Below are 24,983 nucleotides of genomic sequence, written 5' to 3'. Positions count from 1 at the left end.
CACTGTTTCAAAGCCAGAGCCAGTCTGACGAAAATGTAATGCTGTAATATTGAGTGCAGTCCGGGATGCAAAGAGGGAAGGTCACTGCTGACTGGCTGAGCAATCTGAGCCTCAGATCTAGTGTCTGCACCTCCCCCCAGTCAATAGCAGCAGTTAACTCGGAACACACCCCTAAAATACTGGCAAAACTTCAGCTCCAGCTGGGTCTGTCTTCCTTTACTTGTCCAGGTCAGCTGGAATGGTTTCTACATTCAAATGTTCCCTCTTATATATTTTTTTGTCACGCTTGTTTTCAGGTTCCTACAACAGACGATTATTCTCAAAGCTACGTTAAATAGATTGAACACTACAGTTTTCAGGTTGTCTGCCATTAAGGCATCTATTCAGTTTGGACACACATAAGTCCCTCTCTTAATGAATTGATTGGATTTTTAAAGGGAGAGGTCAAGGTTAGTGTGATCCCGTCTTTGGACTATCTTTGGATATGCAACGTCTCCAGAATAGGGGATGTTTTCATAATTACAAAGACTTGAACATCTATTTAAGCCATGATTCATGTGTGAAGTCCAACTTGGCTTTCATCCGGTGAACAGTCAACACCCGTAACCTGCTAAAATATAATTTTAGATGTGGTACTTAATGGTCTACTGCAGGTCAAACATATTTATTTACATGCAGTAAGAATATGTTCGGGCGCCATTAAATTAGCTTTCATTTAAATATTCATTAAAAACAAGTTGCCAACATGTCCTTCAACAACACTCAAAATTATAAAAATAAATAATTTATGGCAGCCCTTTCAAAGAAATGTCCTCTGAACATATACACTTTATTGCCACTGTGCTGGTTTGTGAAGGCATACAACTATTTGAAAGTAATTCTAAAAATGACTTCAAGTTTAAGACAGCAGTCCTTGAAATGACTCCTGTTTTATGGCAGGAGCATTTTAATTAGTTTTTTTTTTTTCCAGTAGTGTTGGCTCTAAATCATCTTGCTTATGTTTTTAAGTAATAGTTTGATGGAAATATTTAAAGGAAATATGCTTAATCTTCACTTTTTGCAGCCAACATTGGCATGAAGACCCATAAAACTAAAGCTTGCTATTTTTACTTTGCAGTACAGTTAGGCCAGCTTTTTACTCTGGTTGTCCACTTTTAAGGGTAACCTAAAATTAAAATCTGTTTTCTGTATATTTGTAGTTAGCATTCCTGAGAGAAGCTGCATAATTCTCACTTAGGAAATGAATTCCTTTAGTTCCCAAAATGTCACAGTTTCATTTCAAATGTAGGTCGAACTGCAGCTCAACATAGCATTTATTCAGTGAGAAATGAGGAGTTTCTTTCTGCTTCAATCTGTATCTGTATTTTAGGAACCTGTTAAGTGAACACACATGAAGTACAGAGCCCTCAAGCACTCGCTTCAGGTTTTTTTTTTTTTTTTATGCACGTAACTATGAACTAATATGACTTGCTGTGTTTTTTACATTTCACAGATTCATACCATAAAACTCCCTTCTAAAGGTTAAACAGAGTCTCATGTCATTAGAATGACAAAAAGAACAAGTCTATTTGTAGTGTGAGTTTATGGTTCTCTTGATATTTATGTTTTGATGTCAAGATGAAGTTAACAGTTTACTCTTTGTACGAAACTCACACTAATTCAACATAAACATAAAGTGAAGCCTGCACACAAACTCTATAGGCAGCTTCAAGTGATGCTCAACTGCATGCAAGCCATGGAGTCATGTGCTTATAAATGTGCACCAGTTGCGAAGAGAACTTACATTTCTGAAGCTGTTTCCTCACGGCCTTCCACCCATAACTATTAATCAAATGGGACAAGGCACAAAGACAGCAGAACAGGAGGGAAAGTATGAGAAGACAGGCTTTCAAAAATATGCGGAAGTTTAAGCCTGAGACGAGGTGACAGCTCATTAAGTTGAGTTGATGTAGCTGGGGCAGAAACGGGCAGAAAATAGACAGACCTATTTTGTATGTCAGGGCAGGATTCACTTTAAATGAAAACTGTGCTTTTCCTGTCCACACCTTTTGGAAAGTTTTATTTCTGGGAACATGAGCTCCAATGGTGAACTGTGCTTTGTCCTAAAAACACAACTCTTAAAGTTGTTAAGGTATTTCCGTTCTGGGGTTAACTGAACCCCAAATGTTAGAAACATACAAGTACCACACTGTGGCATTCTTAATTATTTAAAAAAAGAAGTTATAACCAATCAGTGTAGAGAAACATGAAATCAAAATCATGATGATTACACTTCTCGCTTCTTGTCTTTATGTTTTCCTAGAGTCCCTTATTCCTACTTTTTGACAGACTGAGTCCGGTCATACTTTCTGAGGAGTTTTGATTTATGTCTCTATGTGATTACTGCATATCTTGTGTTGGGAATAAAGTACTGTTACATTACTGTACTCGGAAGCCTCTGATTTCAGCAGTAATTTCATGTTCATAGTCCAGTACGTACTATCATGAAATTAATAATGCTAAATAAGTGAAATTCCGTCATTACCTTTTTCAATAACGTAAACAATTGGAGAGCTTCTCTGTGAGCTGCTGCTTCGCTGGTGGCGACAAGCTTTAGTGTTACTAGTCTGCCTCCACAGTGCTGGAGATGTACACAACTCCTGAATAAACATGAGCTTACCTATATAAGAGCTGGCTGCTTCCTTAATATTTGATTTTTTATCTGTTTCTTTCAAAATCAGGTGTGATGCATCGTTCTGCATGGCTGGAGATGTTAAGTCAATTCAATTCAATTCAACTTTATTTATACATCACCAAATACAACACAGTCATTTCTAGGTGCTTTTAGCAGAGAAAAACCCAACAAATCCACACGAGCGAGCAGATTTATTTGCGACTGTGGAAAGGGAAAACTCCCTCTAACAGGAAGAAACCTTTGCAGAAACCAGACTTAGAGGTGGCGACTTCCTGCTGGCCGGTTGGGGTGAGGGCATAGAGGAGAGGAAAGGATAGGATAGACAGAGAGTTGCTCATTTGATTCCCATCTCCACATATAGAGGTGTCCTTGAGCAAAACACTGTACCCCAAACTGCTCCCAGTAGATGGACCGAGTGCCTTGCATGGTAGCCGCCTCCATTGATGTGTGAATGAGATAAATAGTGTAAAGAGCTTTGCGGACTTCTTACATTGTGGAATCCATTTACTACGTTTAATATTTTTCAGCCTTGACCCGTTCAGCTGGTAACTGGCTTCACTGTCCAGTTCATTCTGCAGCCGTCTGTTGGGTCAGATGGAAATGTGCACGCTTCAGCTTGTTGTTTAAAACGTGACTCTTCATTTCAAACTTTCTGCATGAATGCAAAACACATTTATGGAAAGGCTGAGATGAGCTTTATAACCTCAACTGCACAAAACTTGCTGCTATCACCTTGGTGGGCATTCACTCGACCGACACGCTTGTCTTCTCCACACTCTGACATTGACTGCAAAATAGATAGAGAGCATGCATCTAATATTTACTTCCAAAAGCATCGGGCTGACATATTGCCTGCATTACAGTAGTTCTACAGCGAAATCCATTTATCACTTCTGACCTATGACTGGTCCCTTTTCAGTAAACATGACACTTTATTGTGCATGACCTTCAAAATAGACTTGCATATGCATTATTCCATGCATTCTGCTTCTTTTTCTTTAATGTATTACATTTAAAACATCCTGATATTGTGTGAAAATATGTGTTGCGTTGAACTATACTTGGTCTCTTCATCTGGCCAATTCTGGGATAGCGCGATGAGTCTGTGAGTGTGTCTGTTTGGTCAGTCAGGCCTTATTTCTCAGTCGATATTTCTGTTGACTTGGTTACAACAGTAAGTAGATTAAGAGGCCAATGATTGAGGGCAAATCAATTACTGTTGCTCTGTGGTAGGTCTGTGTTTAGGAGTTTGACTGTATTTTTGACTATGTTCTGGACATTTCCGAAGCATTTAGAAGAGGACCTGGAACGTGTCAAACTAACCAATATGACATACACACAGAACTGCCAATCCTACAACAGGTAATGTGCTCAGTGGTGACTGGGAAACCTTTATACTGTATGTTCTGTTTGTACCTTTCTTGCCAATAATGTGTATATCCTGTTCAAATCTTTGCTTCTTTTTGGTTTCTGACATGAGATTAGTCACATAGACTCCAATGTGGTGATATCCCTCATATTAATTTCTGCCTGTGTGAAACCTGGTGCAGCATCTCTTACCACACTGCTGAGAATGGTCATATTTCATGTGATTTCCTCTTGTGTCAGGACCGTGCGTGTGATACGGGCGGCTCCTCCTCTCCTCCCACCGCCTCCTCCCAGCGCACTCAGCAGCGGACTCCGTCGTTTCACATCTCGCCTCCTCGCCCCTCACTTGTTGGATGAGTCCGTTTGAATCGCTGTGATTTCAAAAGCTTCTTGGCGGTTGTTTGCAGCCCTGGAGACGCGAGAAGCCCCCAACTGTCTGCTGAGGTGAAAACGTTTTTTGATTTTGATTTTTTTACGGGTGACTTGTGCGTAAAAAGGCGCTTGTTTGGGAGCGTCGTCCCGGTCCGAGCGTGTGTCTGTTTGCAGCGGTTTGCTGCACCGTGCACCATGCTCCGTCTATCGATGCCCTCTGCTTGCGGCTGTCCCCACGTCCGTCCGTCTGGTGTCTAGTCTGCTGGTTTGCGCACACAGCGGCGGTGTGCGCTCGGGACGCAGGCTCATCCGGTGGAGAAGTTCCCCGATGCACAGCGCGTCTCTGCCCTCCTGCTGCGAGAAGGATGCTGGTGGCTTTTCACGGTCAGACCCTGCAAGATTAACCCGGGATAAGCGGTCGGACCATGTAACTAGATCAGGTATGTGCAATGATAAAAGGAGAAAGATAGTATAAGATTGTTTTAACCCCTGAGGAAAACGTTAAAAAAAAAAAAAAAAAAAAAAAAAAAAAAAAAACTCACCCTGAATGGAAACATCAAAGGTTGTACTCATGTCTTACATTTAAAAGCAGCCTCACATTCATCACCGTTGCTGAACATTCACTTTTCCCATTAAGGAATACATTTCTCGGCTGGCTGCAGCATTTTTTTTTCTTACTTTTTATTCAATGTGAAGTGTTCCTTTTGTCTTGTCGCCAGGAGAGATGAAGTGACAGTAAAGTAGCTCTGCGGGAGCTCAGGAGTCTTGTGGGGGCTTTTACAAGTTTGCTGCTTCTGTGATCTGCTGGTGCTTATTTGATCTGCTGATAAAGTCTATTTGATATTTTCAAAAAGAAGAAGAAGATGATGATGATGAAGGAAGTGCCACTGGTCTGAATAAAACAGCCAAGCTGCTGAGGTTAGACCGGACCTAATTATTTAGCTGAAAGTTCTTCATGATAACTTCTCTTACACAATAATTTATTTTGTTGCCTGTTGATATGATAGCTCATAGGAGGAAAGGTACAAAAAATTTACACCTGTGTAAATGAATACTGGGAGACTGACATCTTTGATAATAATAATAATATTAGATTTTATATGTAACACACTTTATAATGAAGCAATCTCAAGGTGCTACAAGGTAATAAACAGATACAAATTAAAAGGTAAGCAACAGAAAACTGACAGTGTCACTGATACACAAGTGTAAGAGTGTATACCAAAACTAAAATACAAGCTTCGTAGAATAAATGGTTTCAGCTTTACAATTATTTGAATTTATTGCCATGTTGAAAATGCAATATCAGATTATACCCAATTGTTTTACAAATCTGTTTTGGTCTGGAAATTCTTTGCTAGTTTTTATGCGTTTGCCTTAATTATAACATTCATAAAACGGTATTATTTCTAACAGAAATACATATTTAAAAAATGGCATTTTTCTGTAAAATCACTTTAGATGATCAGATTCAACTTTGCATGCTCCCTCCTGACTGATTGTGATAGCCTGTGCCTCTTGATGAATCCCTTTATGAGATAATGTTGTTGCATGTGACGTCTGCACAGTAAACCTGTCAATTAATATAAACAGTAAACTGGTGAGAAAAAAATTCTTCTCTCATCCCTTGTAAGAAAGAATAGTTGGTGCCTTAGCCCTTTATGTAATGAATCGCTGACTTACGGTTTGTTCATCACCAGCACCCAAACCAGCCTTTCCTTACATGTTACTTGAATAAGTACAGTATATGTGAAGTGCACCGATCTTCCACATCCACACGCTCAGCAGCAGGTGCCTTGTTTCTGTGACCCATTTCTCACACTGGAAGGCTAGAAAATACAGCTTGACTAAATTACTATGAGGCAGCTTCTCCATATCCTCTTGTTGGCACGCACGCACGCACGCACGCACGCACGCACGCACGCACGCACGCACGCACGCACGCACGTCTTAATTCCTTTACCTCCAGTGACTGTGACACAACAGGAAGTGGGCTGATTTCCCAGCGGAGTCTGCAGTCAGGGCTGTTACAGTGAACACAGCAGCAACAGACAAAATGTATTTAATACACATGCTGTACGCTGTGTTCACTATGCCAACAGTTCAAAACGCTGTGGGGAATTACAACTGGCTTCAAACAACAATTGCATTGTCAGGACCAAGTTGTTCTGCAACTGCCTCCCAGGCTCAGAAGTGAAATATTTAATCAGCCTCATTTTGACTATGCTGCTATATTAACCCCGTCCAATTCTCTAAGCTAATCACTGCTAGGAATTAAATCACAGACGCTTGTATGATTTTCAAGTTTCATCTTTAGCGACATTGCCAAGATGACTTCACCCTGTTCAAGCTCATAAAACCGTATCTGTTGGCATCTGCTGAACAGACTGAATTGCTGGTGTTGAGGTCCCACACGGTCTGAAGTGTTGTGTATTATTAGGCTACAGTAGTTTGATATTGCACTGCTGACACCTGTCCCACTGCAAACGCATGGGTTGTTTCTTACGGGTGTAGGCAGCCTTCTGAGCATCTCGCTGGTGATTTGGAACCAGAAAATACATCAAAGACATAAAATCCAAGGACGAGGCAGCCCTGTCAGAATGACAACATCCTGTCAAGCTCAACCGATTGAATTTAGCTGTCAAGCATGACTTGTAGAATGCTCACACCAGACAAACATCTGAAGGTTAGGAGACTTTGTGAGCAACATAATGGTCATTGTAATTAAAAAAAAAAGCTGCTCCTGCCAAAATACAGTCTCGACATCATGACAGTCTGAAGCAGCTCTGCAGTGTGAGGAATTTAAATGAGCCATTTTAATCAAAGTAAAGCCATAGGGAAATCCACAGGGAGAGATTTTGTCTCTCTTGCTTCCTGGGGGAAAATTCAACTATACTCTTTCTTCCTCCGACTGACACGCCACTCGACGTATTTTTCTAGGACAACATGCATGGAAGACTGTTTTTAAGTTGCCAAAGTGGTACGGGTGTGTTGTTGGGTTGGAGTTTATGCTGCTGCTTGGGGAGAGTCTCAAACTACAAGAGGAAGGGGAAAGTGCTTCAGTGTTTCTGTAGTGGCGTGTGAATTATTCATCGGCCCTCAAGGTTTTTGTGACCACTGAATTGGTTTTTCTTGCCGTACAGATGCGATCCAACTTCACGTTGGTCACACGTTAAAGCTCGGACGAGCTGTGTCCAAGCTGAACAGGACAGGACACCGAAGTTTAACAACAGCTTCAGTCCGACCAGCGTGTTTTAGGGTCTGTCCTGATCAGCTGGCTTCTTCTCAGATGGACGTAGTGATTTAAAGACAGCTTCTCTCATATAAAACCGTGCAGAGCACCAAAACACTGTACTGCTAGGGCATGTGGTGCAGCGCTGAATTATCTTCCCATATAAATAATTTTTGTTATTGTCGAGGGGAATCAATCAACACAATGCCTCAGGGCTGAAGTGGTCCACAGACACAACATTTGCTGACGATAAAGAAATGATCTGGGCCTTTTATCCGCTCCTGTGAGCACATCTTCTCTCCTGTTGTGTTGGCTCACTGGATCTGTGCCGTGAGAGCCTCTTCTGATGTGCATGAATAACTGAAAACTGTCTGCTCATACTACTGGCTTTGCTTTCACTATAATTTCTGAAAACGTAAAGATTATATTTGAACATGTTACACATGAAAACCAAAACAAACAGCGACACCAAGCAAGCGTTTTTATAAAATTGCGCTCTCTTCTATACGGCTGTTTGAACAGTAAAACATTCTTACTTGACTGTGATCAATTTGTGTTAAATTCTTCAAGAGGAAAGTCCCACGTTTCACAATTGAATGGTGGTTAATAGTCTCGCCTCACAGCAAGGGTATTGAGTTCTTGAGGGCATTTCTGTGTGGAGTTTCTCCCTTTTCAGGATAAGCTCTCCTCCCCCACCCCTCACCCTCAGCTGGATAAATCGACATAGAAGCCTGATGGATGGGTAAAAGGCGAACATGAATAACTACCAAAAAAAAAGTCGACTCACTTTGTTGGCAATGGAGACTACCAAACATTTCCATTGTAAAATCTGACCTTTTTTTCCTTTATTTTTTACACAAAAGGCCAAAGCAATTCATGGATGGTATAGTAACACAAAAATGGCCCCAAAATGGACATTAGATGTCTGTAGCTTTAAGACGATGGGATGTTTTATAGATAGCTATGAAGATTTTAAAATGTGTTCTTTGTTAAAAGTAAAGAAAGCATAAGTGCCGACTTTTATTTAATTAGTACAGATGGATGTGTAAAAATGAATTTTTGGTGAAAGTACAAATGCTGTTTAGACATTTTCACAATCCATGAATTGGTCAACTATAATCATACCATGTGCTCAAAGTGATCACTGCAGTGGCTGGTGTAGCTGCTAATCTGCAGTAATTGTTCTGCAGATCCTGACATGAAGAAAATATTGTTTATGAGAGGAAAGCACAGCGACCACGCTTAAGGCGATAGAGATTCCACCAAACTGATGGTGGCCAGTGAATCCTGTGAAGATAAAAGAGACAGATACACTAAAGTATGTCTGCTGTTGTTATTTGAGCCATTCAACGTCCACAGGAGATATCTGATTAGTTCTTCCAGCAAACTGTGTGAGTGTGTATGAAGAGAAGAATGTTTGCTGATTTAAAGTCAAAGAATAATCACTTCAATTTGTGATCATTTCTCATAGACACTAGGTGGGCATCTAGGGAAGTTAGGCTCCAACTGATTGGGAGAAGAGAACATGAATGCAAAGTGCAGTGAAGCATAATTCACAGCAGTCCAGTCAGTCTTTTGCAATATGTATATTGCGCATGTTGATGTGGCAATTCTCTGATATATGACGCAGCCCTACTTCAAATAGCAATTACTGCTTTTTGATCCACTTTACATTTAAGTTGTTGATAAAGCACAAGCTAATATCTGTACTTTGTAAAGCTCTCTTACCTTGCATTAAATACAATTGTAGTATATATTTGATGGGCAAGGGCCAATGTGCACAACTCTGAGTAAACTCTGTTTTACCCGTACAAATCTGAGTATGTTGTCAAAAACAAAAAAACCTGATGTAACACTGGAACAAAGGGTACTTGGATACGTATGGCACCCAAAATATGAGAACCACCAGACCTGGAATGAGAGATTACGCTACAGCTGCTTTCTGATCGATGATGACTCATGGTGGAGTTCAACAGTTGTGGTTTTCTGTAAACTTTGTGTGATTTATCTCAAATTCCAAAAAAGGTTGAGTTAAAGGTGAAGGTCCAATCTTGAGTTTCCTGACACTTGGTGTGTGATGTAGAATATTTGTAAGGCCTTATTTACATATTTTTCAAATGTTCCCAGTAAAGAGGGAAAACTCAGCTTTTCTGAATTGGACTTTACATGTGCACTGCGACCGGACATATACTCACATGTGCGAGTGCATCAACAACAACAATAATGGCACGCGGTAGCGTGCTGCCTATGCACCTTACTACAGGGAATTAAATCGTGCTTCTCCAACAGGGTGTACATTTACTACACACTCCTCTAGATCAGAAGAGACACATCTTACATACACCAGATACTAAGGCCAACAGGATGAAGACGACAACTCAAAGGTGTTTCCGTCTGCAGAGAACAGCATTTTCGGCATTGGTCTGTACGGCAATCATTATGAATTGTCGCTGTCTGAAAGTTGTCGAATGTGAACAGTTTCCAGAGCGTAAACACGCTGGGTGAGGATGAGGGCAGCAAGAGGAAGGCTTGCTGGCAAAGCTGCAGGCCTCTGGAAGAGAAACTCCGTTATCTGCTAACGTAGCTCTGCTGCTGGCTGCTGTGTCTGTGGTGACTCATCAAAAACTCAAACGCACACACACACAAACACGCATGCAGACATACACACTCCCAGGCTCATCCAGAGACATAATCAGACTGACAAAGAATACGAACGCACTGAGGTCTCTTTTCAAAATGACACAATGCTGTTTGACATTTACATACGACTACACAGTTAGATACTCACTTTGGAAAACGAACACTGACACGTGCAATCCTCTGTATTCTTACAGCAACACACATTGACATTTTAAAACACAAATGCAAAATACACACATACACTTATCTCGTTGGAGATTTAGTAAGTCAGGGGGATGTTTGAATCAACAGTCACATGCAATACTGTGAAGTGCTTTTCAGCTTTTCATACTAAAATTGCTCCAAACAGAAACAGAAATCAATGTGAGACCACTGTTGGGCAACTTACTGAAACTGAAAATCGAATTACATTTACTTGTTATTTCTGTAAACATTGATGGAGTTATCTTTCTAGTTTGCCACACAGTGGTGCAGTGGTTAGTGAGAAGGTCCTGGTTCAAGTACTAGCCGGGTGCCTTTTTGTGTGGAGTTTTCATGTTCTGCCCTTGTGTGTGTGGGTTTCCTCCGGGTACTCCGGTTTCCTCCCACAGTCCCAAAAAAACATGCATCATGGCTCCCTGAGCAAGACTCTTGGCCCCCATCAGCTCCCCCAGAGCGCCCCACTGTGTGGCTGCTGATGGGCCAAATCAGTGTAGACATTTTGCCAAGGGGAATAATAAAGTACATGAAAAAGTAAAAAATGAAAAGTAACAGTTTACTGCAGAAGGTAGCTTTTGTTTCGCTTTTGTCTCTTCCAATTAGAATTGTCTTATTGATTTGCTCATACTTTTGTTGTCATGGTGTTGCAGTGGCACATTAGCTGAACTGTCAGCACCATATGAATGACTGAGTTAGTCATTAAGTGCAATTAAAGTTGCATGAATAACTTTGAGAAAGATGTTCTGGAATGTAAATCATTTATGAAATCATGAAATACTGCAGCAGATAGCTCCTATAAAAGTAAAGTAATGTTTATCTGGGGCTGTAACTATTGGATAATGTTATATAATGTTCATACTGGATGAAGTTGGAAATTATTCAAAGAGATATCTAGAGTTAGGTCATAACTGATGAAGCACAGGAGTTTAATGAAATAGCAACTGTTAAGACTACAACTATTTCTTACATTAAGGTAGACAGTGGGAAGGGGTGAGTGAGATAGCAGCTCTCCAACTGGTTTCATGTAAGACAATTAAACACTAACTTTGTTCTCTCTCTCTCTCTCGCTCGCTCGCTCTGTGTGTGTGTCTGTGGATGGTGGTGGTGGGTGTGCTACATCGTATGAAAAGTGCTCAACAATTACAATTCGATTTGATTTGATTTAATATTTCAACAGAGATATCAGCAAGCTCATTATAACCAGGTTGCTAATTTTTTATTCATAAACACCTATCAGCACTTTACTGCACTGCTGTGACAACACTATGACATAAGCGTGCATTAACAACTGTAGAAACACATTTCTTCAATCACATCTATAATCTATTTTCATATACCTAATTTCTGCTGAGGAAACACATTTTCTTGTGCTCATTTCAATATATCATCTCCTATAAAGTTTCAGGTTTTTGTCACCACCGCCCACCAGATCCCCAACTTTCTTTTATTCATCGCTCTCTGACTGTTATGCAAGCCCTGCTTCAAGCTCAGATCCAGCATTTGGAGTTGCGCTAAGCTGTTTTCTGATTCACTCATTCCGATAAAGCCCCAGTTCTTCTCACATACAGAGAATAATAATAAAGAGGTTATAGATCAAAGGTTACAGAACCCAGGTATTATTTATGTAATCTAATGTGACCATGGGAGAAATGATTCAGGAGAACATTTGTTCAGTGGTGTCTAGTAGTTTACACAGCTTTATTTCTGCTCTCATCCAAACTTTCCACTGGAAGTTATACATTTTCTTAACCTTATATGGTCATTATTATTTACTCCAGTTTTCAACGAGTACACTTTTCTTACGTCTATCACCAGTATCTCACCAAACTGTTATGCTAATTACAGCAATTCTCCTACAATTTTCTTTTCCTGTTTATGGTATTGTTCTCAGAAGAAATATGCATTATAAAAACATGAGAAACATTAATGTGTTACCTTTTAAATGTAAAATAAAAAAATAACCAGACATTTAGCTCTACAGCTGCCACATGGTTGAGGAACCAACAAACTCAGCATGTTCCATTCAAAGTAAACATTGATGTGCTTTACTAGTCTGCCTTTGAATTATTGTATGCAAAATTTGATTTTCTTTCGAATTGTAAATATAAATGAAACAAAAATATACATTAAGACAGTAATAATCCTAGTGTGGGTTTCCACATGTTCAAAAACGAGTAGGAGGAAGTTTAAAATGTATCTCGTCCTACCCCTTAGAAGAAGCCCTCATTTGAACCGTCTTAACATTTTAATTTGAATATTGCCTTCAGCTGATCAGTTTCTTTGCTGAACATCAGGAAATAATGATGATTTAAAGATGAAATGTCTGCAGATTTGTGCAAGATCAGGTTTCTCTTTCATCTGTCCTTCTGCTTATGTTATGCTGAAGATTTAAAACCCATCCCAAACCGAGTCACAATTTTTTTTTTTTACCCAAACATCGATCACATAAAAGCTGTTGGATCTTTCTAAGGTCAACGTAATACCAAAACAATTCCATATCTCATTTAAAAGCGATTTCATGGCGGAACGAGTAAAAGTAAATTTTTTCAATTATATCTCTGTTAAATTAGCTCCCAGATTTTACTGACGTTTACTTTACTTACTGGTCAAAAACATTGAGCGACTTAAACGACAGGCAAGTCTCTGAAATGGAGAAACAATCACCTGAGAGCAACAGTCCGACTAATGCAGAGAGATGAGGGGAGATGTGAGAGGTTGTTTGTCCTGGACACATTTCCTCTTCTGTGTGGGACTGCTGGCAGGATGGGAAAGGAGATCCAGTTACCATCCTGTAAGCCGAAGGTCATACATTCAGCTACATCCACAGCCACATTCTAAGCACACTGAAATCAAGGATAAATATTATTCTGTGAGGCTTAGTTGGAAGTGAAGGTTGGCAAACATTTAACGCAATGTTGTGCCTGATGAAGAAAGGGTTTCAGTGCTGATTGACTGTTTAATATAAGTGTCAAACACCTTTAAAGCACAAAACCCACATTAACATATCATTGAACCATATTAACAAAGAGAATCATGAGCCAACTTCACAAATTCTCCTTAAAGGGGACATATCATGCTAAATCCACTTTTTTAGCCCTTAAATGCATTTTGTTGTATATTTAGAGTGTTTAGAAGTACAGAAAAGTTCAAAGTAGTCTCTTCAGGTGCTCCGTTGATATCTTTATATTCTGTTTTGGTCATATTTTGCGATCGGTTTCGATTTTTCTATTCTCTATTACGTTTTTTGAACAATGACGTCACAGTATTCTCAGCGGAACTGCCAAATTAGGACATCGACATTTCGAGCAATCTGCCATTTTTGTTTCTCGCTGCGATTTTGTAGTCCAACCGAAGTTACGAGAGGATAAGTCGAAATGTTCGGTTGTTGGATGTAGTAACCCACAAGCTTCGTTACACCGTCTCCCAGCATCAGAACCTTTTCGAAGTGCCTGGTTGAGTTTTATTTTTCACAGAAATGTACCCACATCTGTGGGTAAGGTCATTTTTGTGTGCGCGAAGCACTTAAAGGACGACTGCTTCAGCAACCTCCGCCAGTATAAAGAAGGATTTGCCGAAAGACTTCGTCTGATTGAGCGGTCAGTTCCTTCTATCTATGGAGACGACGAACAGAGCACTTCGGTAAGCTGTATATAACGCTAAAAAGTGTGATGATAAGACGTCCCTGTCATTGTTTTGTTAGCATTAGCAGTTGCACCGTCTTCATATGTTAGCGCTGTGTGCTCGTTTTAGATTATAATGTAACTTCTGTGTTAAATAGTCGTTGTAATACAGGCAGTATTGTAGTAGTGGGCATGGATGGAGAAGTTAGTGTAAATATAGTAACACACCATTGCGTTACATCCATATGAAGACGTTGTTCTGTAGGTGCATCATCGTCATTTTCATCTCGCTCCGCTGGGTCCGACTCTGGCTCCAACATGTATGGCTGGATGGACAAATCTTCCGTTGTTGACATTTTGTAAATAATGTGTGAATATAAAGTTTCTGCGCCGCTAGATAATTGTATCTGTTCTATCAAACTACAAAGATGGCCGAACAGGGTGACGTTGAACCGAGTGTCACCTCTGCAACCTGGAGAGGAGGAGGGGTATGAAGTGTCTCATTTGCATTTGAAGAGACCGCCCCAAAACGAGTTGCTCTCAGAAGCACATCAGAAAAGGGGTTGAAAAGGGGCCTGTGGAGCTATAATAATGAGGAATTCAGACCCAAGCATTGCAGTTTCGCGTTGTATAGACCACAACTGTATGATTTATATGTAAAAAGGAAGGATTTAAAAGCATGATATGTCTCCTTTAAAGAACAAGCATTTTAAATGTTTTTAATGAATTTTACAGAACTATATCAAGGCTTTTTTTGTATCTTATAAATCAGTCCCTCTACTCCTTCAGCAAATAAATGACATAAACTAGGACACCTGATGGAAAATCTTTATTTATTTTACCTTCTTGTGTATTTACAGTATACCCTTGCTGCAAACATCAGATGTTATTACCAAAACAAAGAATATGAAGAATCTCCTCAGGGAGAAAACTGTATTACAAACCTCTGCCCACTGTCAGTGAGGAGAATTTAACCAAGCAAGGAAGCACGGAAATAAAATAATCTGAGTGACTTGATAAGGTCAAGTCATGATGGAATACAGTATCACCACATATTACATCTTTAAGAATCATCTTGATTTGGGGCTGCCAGGATCAGTGAGAATTCTGAGAAGCAGAGACCCATTCATGTGGTCAAATCACAAAAGAAATATCCGACACAAACTGCTGAAGAGTGTACCTCAACACATCATCACTGGTATATAACCCAATGGATGAATCAGTGAAAGCAGATGGTAGCATGAGGCACCATTGTATTACGTCAAGTTGGAGAAAATTTGGTTCCAGAGAAACTCCTCATGGACGATACTTTGATTTTGTAACCACCCTATTGCAGACCATGTACACCCTTTCAGGGCAGTTTTGCGTCATGAGGTGCCCATTTTGAAGGAAGTTACTTTAAAAAAAAATTTTTTTTTAATAATAAGCAGAATACAGTGTTGGAAAATATAGAACCGCCACACCCCCAGGAGTCTAGATCACTTTCAAGCAAATTGATGGAAGCTAATGGGATGATTGGAGAGAATTTATGACCAGGTTGAAGAATGTAGATTGCCTGTGTTCTGAAAGGCACAATGACTGCATTGAAATACTTGAAGACTGGGAAGTGAAAATTGATTCATTCCACTGAACACAAGCAAAATGATGATTGAGCAAAAGCAGTATCTTGGAATTTGAAGATCAGATTTCTCTGACTGTCTAGGAAGTATTAGCAGAAATAAATTGTTTTGGGGAAAACCTACAGGGCATGCACGGACCGTTTGTCTCTATTGAATCCACAGACATATTTCATTTGCCTCTTTCAGCATGGTTAAGTTGCCATACTGTTTAAAAAGCTCAGACTGATTTGAGTACCATGTAAGAGTTCAGAGTGTCGACTTGAATAACTTTTGAGGGAGTTATTTTAAAAATCCATGACGGTACCACTTCATTTCCAAGAGTTAAAAGATCCACAGGTCTCTGTAGGTCAGAGCTGTTCTGGTTCGACATGAATGTGACCGGACCAATAACTATTAATCTATCAATATGGGGCTCATTAATATTTAATTCAAGTAGGAAGCTGTTTTTTTTTTGTTTTTTTTGAATCTCTTCTAACCAAACAACAAGGCAGTCATTGAACACCAATTTCTACTCTTTGACTTCAGAGAGGGCCACCTCAGCAGTCAAGTCCTCTTTCTGTTGGCCCTATCGTCTACGGCTCTTCTCTCTCGCTTTATTAACTGTCACAGATAAAATGTTCATGTGAATGTATGCTAATGAAATATTCGTGGTACATTACCCCCTCAAAGATGGAAGCTGGACCGTTTCATTTCCTTTTATGAGACTGCCGTGCTGACCAGCAGAATGGAGGTACAGTAATTACAGCTTCTTTGGCTGCCCGCTGTCCTAAACTGGTAGCTGCACTGCCGCCAAGTGTGAAGAAAAGCTGGCATATCGCAGGACAGCCGGGGAGGAGCTCAGCGGCTATAATGAAATCCCTGTAAACCTCGTAAAGATGGGCGACGCAAAGCAGCCTGCATGTTTAATGTCAGGTCCTTCTCCTGCTTAAGTTCTTTGCTGTGAATCTGTCTGAACTGGACATAAATTATAGAAAATCAATTCGAGCCTTCCAGCGAGCAGGCCTGGAGCTCGGTGCGTAGTGTTGTTTCCCCAAGCTCTGATGCAGGACTTGACTCCTTCAGATTGCCGTGAATCTTAAAAAGTGTGCTTGTGATTGAAAGTTTCATTGTATGTTATTCAGTCAATTCGCACCCTTTTCAGAAAGTTTTTAGTGCTTTGATGCAGTGATTAAGACAAAGAAGACACCATTCCTCAGAGTGGAGTGGTGCAAGAGAGGCGAGCTATATTATGTCAAAGACGGAGGCGCTGGGTTTTAAGTTCAGTGTGGACCTTTCTTTGGAGAGTTTGTGCTGTATAAAGAGTACATTGACAGCCACTCACAATCTGCGTTAGCTCTGTGATGGACCGATTGGGGATCTGTCCTGTACTGGCACTTAAACTTGGGTTCCCTGTAATCCTGGTCTGGATAAAGTTTACATAGAACATGGTCACTGTGTGACTGTCTGCTTATCTCCTATCTGTGAGCGAGGGGTACTTTATAATAAACATTTGTATATATAATGTATATATTTCAATAAATCAATGAGAAAACAAAGCTGCTGAAATAAAAGTTTAGGTATAATCATCTGACTATACATGCATTGTATTGTGTTCTACGGGTCCAAAAATGGGTTAACAAGAATTAGCAAAAGCAGTGGTGGGCGGTGTATTTCAGAACTAGGTCTGAATAGATCCACCCCTAAATAACTTTTTATTGCCATAAAAACCATGCTATGACGCAGAAATGCAGAATTAAGACCAGTTGCATCACAGATAGATTCACGCGTAGCCAGAATAAATGTCTTTACTTTAGAAACAAACCCAAAGTGTACAACTCTCCTATGCTCGGCTGCATTAAAAAAAAAAAAATTGATTATAAAATTGTAATAACATTTAGGGAAATAGCATCAATTTACTCTCCAAAAATCCTGATAATTTGATCACAAAATCCTTCCTCCTTTCTTTCCTGAATCATTGTTGAATCACTTTGTCATACAGAGTTTCTGTGTGTTTCAGTTCCATCGTGAAGTCATTTTCTATCACCATTCAAGCTGCCTCATACTCTCACTCAGAATCTTCTGCTGAAGCAGGTCAAGGAGATCCGTGGGAGATGTTGCTCAGAAATCATCTGGCATACATGACAGTCAGCTCTGTTCTGAAACATGACGGATCCAAAGTGCTCCGTGTCTCTGAGTTCAGCTGAAGGAGGCTGCAAGCAAGGAATTTTTCTGCTCTTCCCAAAACTTCCAGGGGTCAAGGAGGGTGATGAACATGAAACATCGTTTTTGCGGTCTTGAATTCTTGTGTCTGGTAAATAATATAGTCCAGAATCCTGCCGTAGAGTTGCCGGTTGTGCGTGAGGTGCAGCTTCCTGCTCGGGGAGCGCTGCGGTGCATTCAGTGACCTCTTGAAAATTCCATCTTGAAAATGGCTTTAGCAATAAATCTACAACTAAATCGCTTTCTTCTCCTCTTTCAGCCCTTGTTGGTTGACAAAGCCACTATTAAATCAACACAACTGTATTTTTGCTCATGAAGCTCACTACAGCTGCAGTTAGCTTGTGCTGGCGAATAAACTCTGACGATCCAATCAGAGGGCTTGAATACACTGACATAGCCGCACAAATCCTGCTGTTGGTCACAACAGCGTGATCAGCACTTATTTCATGCTGCAGACGCCTGCAGAATGGTTTGTGGAAGCGCGGGCAGATTTCTTTACCCTGGCAACAGATGATGGCTGAAATATGATTGGTTAAAAGCTTTAACATAAAAATACATGTCTGGAAGCAGTGCAACCTGGGGTGAAGCAATGGGAAGAAGCAGACAGACCATTGGGAATTATTTGAGAATTATTCATGGAAAAATATAAATATCATCTGACTCCGACTCATGTGACTCAGATATTTTTCTTAGGCCTGCAGAGAAGGACTTGCAGGCCCTGACGGCCTGCCACTGAGAAAAAGTACTAAAGTAATTTGTCTGTGGTGCGGCATTGCATTGCTGCTGAGCTCATTGTACTAACTTGAGGTCACTGTATTTCTGTGGTTGATGGTGTCTGCGTCAGATCAGTATGTGTTTCTCTGAGTACAACCTCAACTCAACAAGTCACGTTGCCCCCCCCCCCTTTTTGGCAATGTTTTTTTTTATAGCCACAGCAGATTTTACATAATGAAGGTAATTATATATCACAGTGTTTTTGTTTTGAGGTTATGCTTAACTCTTTGTTTAAAAAATGAGGCCAAGATTCAAAGACTGAAATAAAAAATTCCCCATACTCACATTACTGAAATTAAATCATACTTGTTTTGAGCAACTTTAAACAATCAGCCACATTATCCATATTTATAAGAAAACTAAAGAATCAGTTACTGGGGAATTGTGCACCTGGTTTACATGCGGCTTAGTGCTTCCAGTGATGAAAATGCTTTCTCCCTGTACACGGATCAATTCAAGGTAGAAGATATTAAAATTACTTACATGGGAACGTAGAGTTGTTTATTGTTTTGTATTGTGTTTAGGACCACACTTGTAAGCAAATCTGTGTTTAATTATGTTTTGTTTTTCGTTATTGTAGATGCATTTTGTATTTTAGATGCACACACGTTAAGTTGGACTGTTCTTGAGGGTCCATCCTGTGTAGCGCCACTGATTCCCTTTGGTGGGATGAGATGTTGATTGGTGGTCAAAGGAAACGGGAGCCAATTTGATAAGGGATGACAAACTTGAGCGGCTGTCAAAGGTTGCCTGTGCTTGCGCAGGGGTGTTACCCTAGCAGCACAAATTAGTCCGTAAAGATCACTCTCCTCACTAATGATGTCAGCAAATGGACTTTGAACATAGCTATTTTCTACTGGTAAAGTTAAATGTGCAAAAATGTGGAGAAAAGTATAAGGAATGATAAAAATCTACATGTTCTGACATAACTACTTTGATATTCTGCTTTAACATTAGATGTGTATGTGAACATAATTCCTGTGCAGTCCTTAGTGCATCCGACTCTCACTGTGGTTGCTCAGGAGTTAATGAAGTCAGATTGTATGTGGACGTTCACAAGTTTGAATCCCTCTGTCAACAGATTACCAGTGTGTGTCCCTGAGCAAGACAAGATCAAGACCCTTGGTGGTGGCAGCTCACTACTTTTAGTGGGTGTAGTTAAAGATGATTGTGAATAACATGAGTTAAATGCAGCGAAATAATTTATCGACGAACTGAAATATAGTGAACATGAATTTGCATTGAATTACCCCACGTGGAAAAATCGATGCATGCGAACTGGCCTTGTTTTGAACTTGAGGCAAAAATGCAAACCATTACATCACCTGTCCATTTACCAAATAATACAAATTTATTTCTACATTTTTAATAAAGAGGAATCAAGAACAATGATATTTATAAAATATGACTATTGAATATTGGAGAAGGGGTAGGATTAGATCAGTTTTACTTTTTTCGATTCCTTTCAGGCATGTTTAGCGGATATATGACGTACTGTATGAATGTATGTATGTATGTATGTATGTATGTATGTATGTATGTGGGTATACTGGAATTTTTTCTAATTATGTTCTCATAAAGTAATAATTTAATTCACTATATTATCATCAAGAGGGTGTATATATGTATATGTGTATATGCCTGAAATTAATTAATAATAATAATTAATAATTTTTCTGGGAATGCATCTGTCACAACAGCAGCAGTCAGGAGCAGTTGTAATTGCAATTATGATCAACTGTAACAGTCAATATTCATCCCACTTGCCTCAACATCCAGTGATAGTTTTTTAATAACAGGGAGCGATTTGGATGGGTATATAAAAAATACAGATGGACTCTGTGTTGTAAATTTCAGGTTCTTCTTGTGAGCAACAGTACTCACCTCATCTTGAGTCACTGTGAGCGTAGAAAGCTGAATCAGGAGCTGGCAGGCCAGAGTACAGTGGCCTGGAGAGCTGCAAAACAGCATAATGTACACCAGTTATAAATCTGCCAGCAGTGTCTACAGCATCAGAACATGGTCCAGATTGGACTGAGAAAACGGCCTAAACTGAGCTCCAGCTCTTTGTTGCCCTATCTCTTCTCATCGTCACAGAGACGAAGCTATTTTACTGTCTGTATTGATCATGTGCCTTTATAGGGCCAAGAGCATCATTCTGGAAAGTGGTTCTTCACATTCATTGCACTCTTTGCCCCAAATGACCTCCAACAAAATCAAGTAATTGAACTAAAATGTTTAGGGTCATCAATCTCTGCCCACTGGACCACAACTGCAGGAGAAGGAAGATGGGAAAACAGTTGGTTGCACTCCTGCAGGTGTCTTGGTACATAAAGAATGCCTCCCGGTCACATGGGAGCATTCACATACATGAACCTAATCTACTTATCAGCTGCACATTTACTCTGTCCCAGACATTTGGCTGTTGATCTGTAGTCTGCTGTCCTGGAGTGGCTTACACTTAAAAAAAAATTTAATAAATATATATATACTTTTATTTTTTAAAATGCAAGGAAATGTTATTTCCTTATTTTGTTTGCTTTGTTATTGGATGTTTGTTTTTTTTACTTTGGGTAAGTTGTAATCATACTCTACCTATCAACCTTGTCAAACACAAAGTAGAAAAAAAGGAACGCCTCTTTATTTTGATTTGCACTTATACAGCAATTTTTAACATTAGACCAAAAAAACAAAAAAAAACAAGTGTACCACTGTTGAGACATATGTTATGTGTCAGTTACAGATACTAAACTTTCATTTAAAAAAAAATATTAATTGTCATTAACCAAAGATGCTTTTTTTTCTTTTTTAGCAGTTACTAAGTTACTACTTTTACAAAATTCCTCTCTACTGTAGTAGGAGCACCTGCTTAATTATGCAGTAGCTCTTCCTAACAGAAACATGAAATTGGTATTACTGGGAGTAACATTAGCATTACTTTGTCTGCAGTGCCTGTTTTGAATTAGTACCTTATAAACATTAGCCTCCCTTTTTAAGAGCTGCCTGCTGCTCTGTGCATGTTGTAGATCATCTGCTTTGCTGCTGCTGCTGCTATTTGTTGCCACCAGTTCATAAATCTGTTTCTTTCAATGATCACTAACGTCATAATTGTACTTCATCCCCCAAACTCACTGTTGTAACTGCATTTAAAATTGGTCAGCAGACTGACATGAAATGTCGACAGCTCAGCCAGCAGCTTGAACGAGACTGAGACTGTAGATAGTTTGTTGAACACTTTGATAAAGAAATACAGCAGGTAGACAGGATCTTTTCCACTTTTCAATTCCTCTCTTTGTCTTTAGTTCATGCTGCTTTCGTCTTTAATTTCAGGTTTACATGACAACGTTTTAAGTGAAAATGCGTCGGTTTAGCATATTGATTTCTAAAAGGTTTCACATTTACATTGCAACATTATGAAGACGATGTCTGTTTACACCGCAATGGCAGGAACACTGAACATGGTGTAGTTGGCATACCAGGCCACAAGATGGCACTGTTGGTTGTTTCTGTATTGAAACCACACACACATTTTTTTTTAAAGGAGGAATACAAGAACTAACCTTTAGCACAGCTAGCCTGTTGCCACAAACCACCTCCGCGGAGTCTCTGCGTTGATGCTACGTGCACCTCCAACGGCCTTACAACCGTATGCATAGGGCAATGCATAGTGTCGTATCTACTGCCCCATGCATACTGTGGAGAGTAGTTTGCTGTTAATGAGTGTATCAGTCAGTCTATCACTGGTGTGTGAGCCCCAAAACGCTTTAGCATGTAGCATGTTGCACGGCTCTGAGTTACGTGTTGAGCAGTTAAGAAATGAGCGACGCCTGGCTACCTCTGCTGGATCAAATGCCTCTTGTGAATGAGTTGCTGGTGTTGTACGGACTGTCTTTGCCCCTGTCTCTCGACATTTTGGCTGATCATAATTTACACTCTTTCTCCAATTTGTCATTCTCATTAATCATCAAGGATCTTTAAACCACGGACATCCCCCAGGCTCGCTTAAGTACCTAAACGGCTCCCAAGGTGGAACTATTCTAAACGGGCTAAAACAACACTTTCTTAAAACACTCAGGCTTCATCTCCATGTAGACGATGGAAAGGCTGCTCCTGTGCATGCGCACCACAGTCGTAGTAAATAGTTTTTCTGCTCACGTACGGGTAGATAGAAAATAACAACAATGGCGGCCTTCCCAGTGGTAAGACTCCCAGGATATTCTCCTGGGACTTGGTAGTGTTTTATAGTTGAGAGTCACCGTGATAGTAATCCATCTTCGTCGTCTGTTCATATGAAAGGCTGTGTACTTGCTGTTGTTAATGTATATAGAGTATTGTTCTCTGTGTGCACGTGTGTGTAGTTTTATTTAAAAACAACCAACGGCGATCACTCGTCACCTGGATTGTGAATTACACCGTTTTTAGCATTTCTGCCACTGTGTAAACAGACATTATTTTCCAAAACGTTGGTGTGTAAACGTGAAACCTTTCTGAAACAATACACAAAGATTATGTGTTTTCACTTGAAATGTTATGTAAACAGGGCCTCACAGAGCAGACTTACTGCAGAGTGTTTCAGTTGGGCTTAACCCATAAACAGTGAGCACATTCTCAAAGAACCATAAATGTTGAACCTTTACTTTAATTAATTGTTTTGACAAGATTCAAACATAGAGAAACTAGAACTCAACATGGCTCGTGGCTTATGTTTTCATAAACGGAAACAATCCATCTGACTCAATAGTCTATAATCAAGGTCACCAGAGCTGATCCCAGCTGAGGATGGATGAGAAAAGGCTCAAATGTGCTTCCTTTACGCATGCTAGTTCTTACATGCATTTCACACATTGTCTCCACACAAAAAAAGCTCCTAAGTCCAACACAGTCTCTCACTGGAGACATTCTCCCTGTGAGGTGAAAGTGCTCACTATGACACCTTATCACAGACTCTTATTGAATGAAACCCATATACGGATTTCACGTCTTTTTTGAAATGTCACATTTACATACATTAAATAAGTCAAAGGTCACAGTGAAGCTTGACCTTTATTATGATTTTCTCTTTGAGAGGGAGCATGTGTTGTGCACCAAATTCAAAGAGTAATTAAAGTTTTTATCACCATCACAAAAGTGGGACACATTGAGAACCAAACAACATAATACACCCCAAACTTAAAAGTGTCTTTGAAATATCTTAGCAATATTTCTATTTCTAATACTTCAATTATCTTGATTGATAACAATAATATATAATACTTGAAATACCTTGATTGTCTAGTGAGATTTTTTTTTTTAAAGCAGCATATCATCTCGCTGTTGTTTTCTCTTTCTACTATGAACTTTGAAAAATGTAACCCCGAGCTTTAATGTTAATCTCCATCATCACTTGACTGCAACAACTTGTGACTAGTTCAAGATACAAAAAAACCAAACCATTTTGACTTGGAATATTGCTGAATTGGTACTGTTCATATTTCACATGAATTGCACACATTGAATAACGGTTGCTTCACATTTGCATGATTCTTGCTCAAGATTCACATATTTGCCAGATAAAATTACAATTTGTTGGTGTGTGTTTGTCTATGAATACATGCATTTCCTGCCATAGTCGTGCAAGTTACTTGAGACAATTGAGATCTGTTGATCGTATAAATAAAGGGCTTCTCCCCACTTCAGCACTTCCTTTGTCAGGAGACACCAGCAAAATTGAGATAAAAATAGAAGTGCAAAACCTTGATAAACAGGAGACTGATATGCTGAAGGTTCATCTCTCATCGCTCACGCTTTCTAAATCAATGAAACTGGACTGAGAATAGTTCAAGATGGGTTTAAGACATCCACAATCACCATTTACAATTACTATGTAAAAAAAAAAAAGGTGGTTATAAAAACTTTTTGAAAAGGTTCAAAATTGCAGCTACATACTTGGGGGGCACAGAACTCACATGAGGACATTTACGTTCCTTGAAAAATAATTGTAACATGTAGCAGTTCATTGAGGTAGGAGCTTTAATGGTCACAGCTACAAATAATTATATACTGCTCATCAGTCTGTGACACAGTATTCTGCCACACAGTTTGTCCCAACAGGCCTCACGGTTAAACACATTTGATTTTTAAAATTGTTTGCAGAGCAGCTGTGTGCCTTTTTCTCTTGAGGTAGGTGATTTCCCTGTTGGGCTATAGACATGAACTGAAAGGATCCATATTAAATTCAACTGTTGAAGAAGAATTTCCACAAGTGTTGGTTTAGAGGAATATAAACACTTGTACCTGGACACAAGTGG

General features: G+C 39.7%; 1 protein-coding gene across 1 annotated transcript in view; it reads left to right on the top strand.

Annotated features, from left to right (window-relative positions):
• The first annotated feature begins 4,337 nt into the window (after nt 1–4,337).
• The window catches only part of LOC308115309 (protein FAM163A-like), a 31,338-nt gene continuing 10,692 nt past the window's right edge, over nt 4,338–24,983 (top strand). Inside the window, exon 1 of the mRNA XM_080472751.1 lies at nt 4,338–4,854. The gene's annotated coding sequence lies outside the window, so the exon portion shown is untranslated. The remainder of the gene's footprint in view (nt 4,855–24,983) is intronic.

The sequence above is a fragment of the Lipophrys pholis genome (assembly GCF_963383615.2).
Source record: "Lipophrys pholis genome assembly, chromosome: 10".
Classification (NCBI taxonomy): Eukaryota; Metazoa; Chordata; class Actinopteri; order Blenniiformes; family Blenniidae; genus Lipophrys; species Lipophrys pholis.
This window is presented reverse-complemented; position numbering and strand designations above follow the sequence as displayed.